Raw genomic sequence first — 7995 nt, 5'->3', positions numbered from 1 at the left:
GATAAAAGTATTCACAAATATTAGAGCTGCAATTATTATGAAGCATGTCAATGAACCTTTAAAAAATAATGTACAATTAAAAATAACTTTTACAAATAAGTTATGACATAGAAACTCCTAAATAAATAATAATATAAAATCAAAAAATGGTAATTTGTGTAGTATTCAAAATAAACAACCACGAGTCAAAAAATTTCATAATGAATTGAGAATAAAATAAGAAAAATACATGTTTAACCAAAAGTGTCATTGATACAGTTTATTAGTTTCAGTAACTTTTCTTGAATTTGGAGTCCCATCTTAGACTCTATAAAATTACAATAAATTTTAACATACTTCTCTTTGATTTCACAAAATTTAATATTTAAAATAAATATTAATTAGCAAACACAAATTAATTATAAGTAGGCAAGTTTAATAACTTTTAAAAATCAGGGGAATATGTATATCATTCACATAAAATTTTAAGAAAATAGTAAATGAAGTAATACATTGATAAAACATTTGTAGAACGATCCAAACATAAATAATATCTAAAGTGCAACTCCTTGAGAAAATTTTATTCCTTAGCTCAGAACTAAACAAAACCTTCACTCATATCACATTTGATAAAAGCTAAAAGGCCTTACTGATGCATCCTAGAATGTATTTGTCATATATATATATATATATATATATATATATATATATATATATATATATATATATATATATATATATATATATATATATATATATATATATATATATATATATATATATATATATCTGTGTGTGTGTGTGTGTGTGTGTGTGTGTGTGTGTGTGTGTGTGTGTGTGTGTGTGTGTGTGTATGTATGTATGTATATTCATGTATGTGTATATATATATATACATACATACATATATATGTATATATATATGTGTGTGTGTGTGTATGTATGTATATATATTTGTGTGTGTGTGTATGTATATATATCTATGTATATATGTATGTATATCTGTATATATGTATATATATGAATGTATGTATGTGTATGTGTGTGTGTGTGTGTGTGTGTGTGTGTGTGTGTGTGTGTGTGTGTGTGTGTGTGTGTGTGTGTGTGTGTGTGTGTGTGTCCCTTAGCTCCTGCCCATTTAGCTAGGTAGATATTTTTATACTTTTAGAAGGAAAAATCCCATTAACACCCTAGATATCCTTAAGTCTTTTCTCTTCTAGCTTCACCTTATCCACATTAATAAAAGTTTCATTCATGACAATTAGAATCCAGATCAAATGCTTCATAAATATTGTTTTAATTATCAAAGTCATCTTCACTTGATTAGAGACTTGATATTGAATCTATGTTGAAAATGTACAATGAAATGAAATATTGTTTAAATAAGAAAATTGGAGAGAGACATTGCTCCAAAATAAAGATGTAAAGAACATAGTCTATCCAAGATTACAAGCCATAGATGACTTCATGAGATAGAGTGACTATAGTTCATGTGAAGAAATTCACAACAAAACTGACAGTTATATTTGGTAGAAGCATGCTTCCTGAATATTTTAATTTGTAGGAAAAACCATAAAGTACTAGACAGAAGTTGCATTCTATGGATGAAATCATTTGTGACCATGGGCCATGTCGAAAATTTCAACAAGCATTAGTTTGATCCTTAAATTTAGTATATAGAGTAAGGGGCTAATGTAACTATAAGAAAGTGAATTGATCCCATGGATCCCAATGGCCAAAGGGGTACTAGTCCTAGTATATGGATGGGGACACCGTTAAAATTGGGCTACATAAATAGATGAATAAGTTAACATACATATTATGTTAAAATGTCATTACCATAAATTGTGGTTGAGTTGATGTATGTATTGGTCATGCTCATCTGATGGAGTTTCTCTATAATTATTAGAAAAATACATGTCTGACAAAAAGAGTCATTGTTGTAGTTTATTGGTTTTAGTAACTTCCCTTGAATTTGGAGTCCCATCTCAGACTCTATAAAATTATAATAAATTTAATCTACTTATCTTTGATTTTACAAAATATTATATTTAAAATAAATATTAATTAGCAAACACAAATTAATATAAGTAGGCAAGTTTAATAAATTTTAAACATTAAGGTAATATGTATATCACTCACATAATTTTTTTTTTAAAATAATAAATGAAGTAGTGCATTGATAAAACATTTATAGAATGATCCAAACATAAATAATATCTGAAGTGCAACTCTTTGATAAAATTTCATTCCTTAGCTCAGAACTGAACACAACCTTCACTCATATCACATTTGATAAAGGCTAAAAGGCCTTACTGATGCATCCTAGAATGTATTTACCATATATATATATATATATATATATATATATATATATATATATATATATATATATATATATATATATATATATATATATATATATATATATATATATATATATATATCTACATTTATACACACACACACACACACACACACATATATATATGTATGTATATACATATACATATATACATATATACATATATACATATATATAAATACACAAATATATACATATATACATACATATACATACATATATATATGCATACATACATATATACATACATACATACATATATATACATACATACATACACACATACATACATACATACATACATACATACATACATACATATGTATGTATGTATGTATATAAATGTATATATCTGTACTATATGTATATGTTTGTGTGTGTGTCTATATACACACACATATACATATACATATATAGAGGTATATGTATACATATATATACATACATAAATATATATGTATGTACATATATGTATATATATGTGTGTATATATGTATGTATTTGTGTATATTTGTGTATATATATATGTGTTTCTATATATATATATATATATATATATATATATGTGTGTATATATGTATATATGTACATACATATATACATACTTATATACATATATATACATATACATATATGTATATATGTATACATACATACATACATATAACACATTCATGCCCTTAGCTCCTACCTAGGTAGATATGTTTATACTTTTAGAAGGAAACATTCCATTAACACCCTAGATATCCTTAAGTCTTTTCTCTTCTAGCTTCACCTTATCCACATTAATAAAAGTTTCATTCATGACAATTAGAACCCAGATCAAATTCTTCACAAATATTGTTTTAATTATCAAAGTCCTCTTCACTCGATTAGAGACTTGATATTGAATCTATGTTGAAAATGTACAATGAAACAAAATATTGTTTAAATAAGAAAATTGGAGAGAGACATTTCTCCAAAATAAAGATGTAAAGAACATAGTGTATCCAAGATTACAAGCCATAGATGACTTTATGAGATAACTTGACTATAGTTCATGTGAATAAATTCACAACAAAACTAACAATTATATTTGGTAGAAGCATACTTCTTGAATATTTTAATTTGTAGGAAAAACCATAAAGTACTAGATACAAGTTGCATTCTATGGATGAAATCATTTGTGACCATGGGCCATGTTGAAAAATTCAACAAGCATTAGTTTGATCCTTAACTTTAGTATATAGAGTAAGGAGCTAATGTAACTATAAGAAAGTGAATTGATCTCATGGTTCCCAATGGCCAAAGGGGTACTAGTCCTAGTATATGGATGGGAACACCATTAAAATTGGGCTACATAAATAGATGAATAGGTTAACATACATATTATGTAAAAATTTCATCACCATAAATTGTGGTTGAGTTGATGTATGTATTGGTCGTGCTCCTCCGATGAAGTTTCTCTATAATTACAAGAAAAATACATGCCTAACAAAAAGAGTCATTTTTGCAGTTTATTAGTTTTAGTAACTTCACTTGAATTTGGAGTCCACTCGCAGACTCCATAAAATTACAATAAATTTAATCTAGTTATCTTTGATTTTACAAAATATTATATTTAAAATAAATATTAATTAGCAAACACAAATTAATTATAAGTAGGCAAGTTTAATAACTTTTAAAAATTAGTGGAAGATCTATATCACTCACATAAATTTTTTTTTTTAAATAATAAATGAAGTAGTACATTGATAAAACATTTGTAGAATGATCCAAACATAAATAATATCTGAAGTGCAACTCTTTGAGAAAATTTTATTCCTTAGCTCTGAACCGAACACAACCTTCACTCATATCACATTTGGTAAAGGTTAAAAGGCCTTACTGATGCATCCTAGAATGTATTTACCATATATATATATATATATATATATATATGTATATGTATATGTATATGTATATGTATATGTATATGTATATGTATATGTATATGTATATGTATATGTATATGTATATATGCATATATTTGTGTATATATATATGTATATAGATATGTCTATATATATATATGTATCTATGTATATACATACATATAAATATATACATATATATACACATATATATATGTATGTATATATGTATATATATATATATATGTATGTATGTATATGTGTATATATATCTATATATCTATAGATGTATATGTATGTATATACATATATAGATATACATATATGCATATATATGTACACATATATACATACACAAATATACACATATATATATACATACATATATACATACTTACAAACATATATATATATATATATGCATACATACATACATATGTACCTATTTAGATAAATGTATATATCTCTACTATATGTATATGTATATGTGTGTGTATATATACACACACATATATGTATACATATATAGAGGTATATATATACATATATATACATAGATATATATGTATGTATGTATATATGTATATATATATGTATATATTTGTGTATATTTATGTATATATATGTGTGTATATATACATATATACATATATACATATATACATATACATATATGCATACTTATATATAGACACACACACACACACACACACACACATAAAACTTTCATTGTTTAGCTTCTATCCATTTAGCCAGGTAGATATTTTTATACTTTTAAAAGGAAAAATCTCATTAACACCCTAGATATCCTTAAGCCTTTTCTCTTCTATCTTCACCTTATTGACATTAATAAAAGTTTCTTTCATGACAATTATAACATAGATCAAATGTTTCACAATTTTTTTTTAAAAATTATCAAAGTCCTCTCCCCTTGATCAGAGACTTGATATTGAATCTATGTTTAAAATGTAAAATGGAATGAAATATTGTTTAAATAAGAAAATTTGATAGAGACATTTCTTCAAAATAAAGATGTAAAGAACATAGTGGATCCAAGATTAGAGGTCATAGATAACTTCATGAGATAACTTAACCATAGTTCATGTGAATAAATTCAGAACAAAACCGATAGTTATATTTTGTAGAAGCATACTTCCTAAATATTTTAATTTATAGGAGAAATCATAAAGTACTAGATACAAGCTACGTCCTATGGAAGAAATCACTTGGGACCATGGGCCATGTTGAAAAATTAAACAAGCATTAGTTTGATCCTTAACTTCAGTATATCAATTAAGGAGCTAATATAACTATAAGAAAGTAAATTGATCCCATGGTTCCTAACAACCGAAGGGGTATTAGTCCTAGTATATGGATAGGGACATAAATAGATGAATAGGTTAATATCCATATTATGTAAAAATATCATAACCATAAATTGTGGTTGAGTTGATGTATGTATTGTTCATGCTCCTCCGATGGAGTTTCTCTATAATTATGTTTAACCATTCTCCATGCTAGAATATAGTATAAGATAACCCCAAACCACATTTAAATTGCCTAAGATCAACAACAAAACAACAACCATAATAAGGAATCAAAGGTTAATCTAATTGTTTAACATAATACACAATTTTTACCAAAAAACCAAAATTTGACCATCTTGGAGACATATTGATAAAACTAAGTGATGGTGCTTACCATGAGTTGGGAGAGACAACAATCTAATGGACATGTTACTTAGAAAAATAAACTAAAAGATCTGTTATACTAGTAAATTATGGATATCCTAGTTGCAACATCCATCAAGTACAATAGGAAGAAAATATTGATAAGATATTTACTAATTCATCATACTTGGAAGAAGGATAAGGAGCTTGATCATGTCAAAGTATCACCATTTTCAAAATTAATGATTTCTTTACTATTGAATGTGTTCAAACTAAAGAAAACCAATATAAGAATTAAAATCATTTCTAGTTATTCTTATCAAATATAACTAAGATCTTATTACACTAAATATTGATATAAATATAGATCAACTAACATGTATCTAATTGTTCAATTAGAGATGCTCTTTTATTTGTAAAGATTTAACTAAGATATAATAAATTGAATAATGCTAGAGATATTAAGATTTAACTAAGGTTTTATTGCACTATATGGGATGCCCTCCCATTTGTGGAGTTGGATTGTCTATTCTATTTTTCGATGAAATATGTAAATCAGCTCATGACTTTTACATAAACAATTATTAGGCTTGACTTTGTCAGATTGATTTTTTAAATGAAACCAAATCTTGGACTAGAATATTATCCAGAAAAAATTCAATGTTCACTATTTTATGGTAATTCTCTTTTAACAAAAATATATATTAAACTCTATCATATTTTCTGTTGTTGTGGATCTTAAGAATATTTAATTCTCCACAATCTATTTGTAATGCAAATTTTATTTCTCTCCATCTTGATGATGGATTTCAAAGTGTGATCTAAAAGCTCTATGACAAAATTCACACACAATCAAATCAAGAAATAAAAATTATATTTGTGGATCTTTTCAACTTCAACAATTGAGGTTTTATTTGTGGGTATTAAATAACTTTGTCGATTTTTTTTCTTGAGAGAAGAGGATGATCCTAAGGAATGCTCTGATTAGAAATTGTCATTGATGCCAAAGTATGATGCAAATTTGGATATATCTATATAATATATATTTTAAAGAAATAAGTACTAACAACATTGATCATAAAAAATAAAGAATAGTCTACCATCATAGAAGAGAGTCAAAGAATCAACTACCAAGTGAGTATGCAATGAGAAATGCAACTATATCACAAAGACCAAATGAAAGAAAATTCTAACATCAGTGAGTAAGGACAAAGACAATGTTGAAATACGTATGAAGATAAAAAAGTACATAAACATATCATACAGTAGTATTATACAATAAAAAACACATTAGAAAGACATATTTTACCAAGTAAGTGAATTCATTGGTAGATTATATCAGGAGTATGTAGAAAGGCCTAAATTAGTCAGGTGCATGTAGCCATGACTAAAATGAAACCTATCGAGTTTGAATTGATGTCATTGGGAGATTTCAAGGATTTAAGGGCTATACCATTGAGAGAAGAATCTCAAAGAAAGTTGGTCAAATAACAACCTATGATCTTTACCTTGAGATAAGCCCATGATGAAATATGTAAGATAAGGGAAAAACCAAATACATGACAAAGTGATAGGAAGTGACTAAACTCAAATTTATTATTGTAGCTTGTAAAGAAGAGTATGGGAGAATCATTATAATGATATGTGTGAAAAAAAATAAGGAAGAAAAAGAGTTGTCAAGTATATTGGTGTTAAAATAAAAGTGCAATGAATTATAATGAGTTATGATTAAAATAAAGAAAAAATAATTTAAATGGTCAATATAGGTATTTAATAAATAGATGTATTCTGCAAAAGATACAATGAAGAAAGAGAATATATTCATGTTGTTAAATACAGTTGGTAAATAGATTTGTCACTTAGAAAATACATGATTTTGCAATGGAGCATGTGGCAAACCAATTTCTCCAACATTTGGATAGGCCCTTGATACTTCCTTTGCATATAGAGGGGCAACTCCCTTATATGATATATTTTTGAAGTTTTTTGAATAAAGATGAAATCAAACTTTAAAAGATGAGAAAGCTCGCGATGATGTGGCTACCACTAGCACAATATTGATTTGATAATTTTATGAACATTTGCACAAT

This window comes from Cupressus sempervirens, chromosome 7 (assembly GCF_028749045.1).
Source record: "Cupressus sempervirens isolate cs-2001-9-10 chromosome 7, ASM2874904v1, whole genome shotgun sequence".
In the NCBI taxonomy this organism is placed as follows: domain Eukaryota; kingdom Viridiplantae; phylum Streptophyta; class Pinopsida; order Cupressales; family Cupressaceae; genus Cupressus; species Cupressus sempervirens.
Note: the sequence above shows the minus strand (reverse complement) of the source record.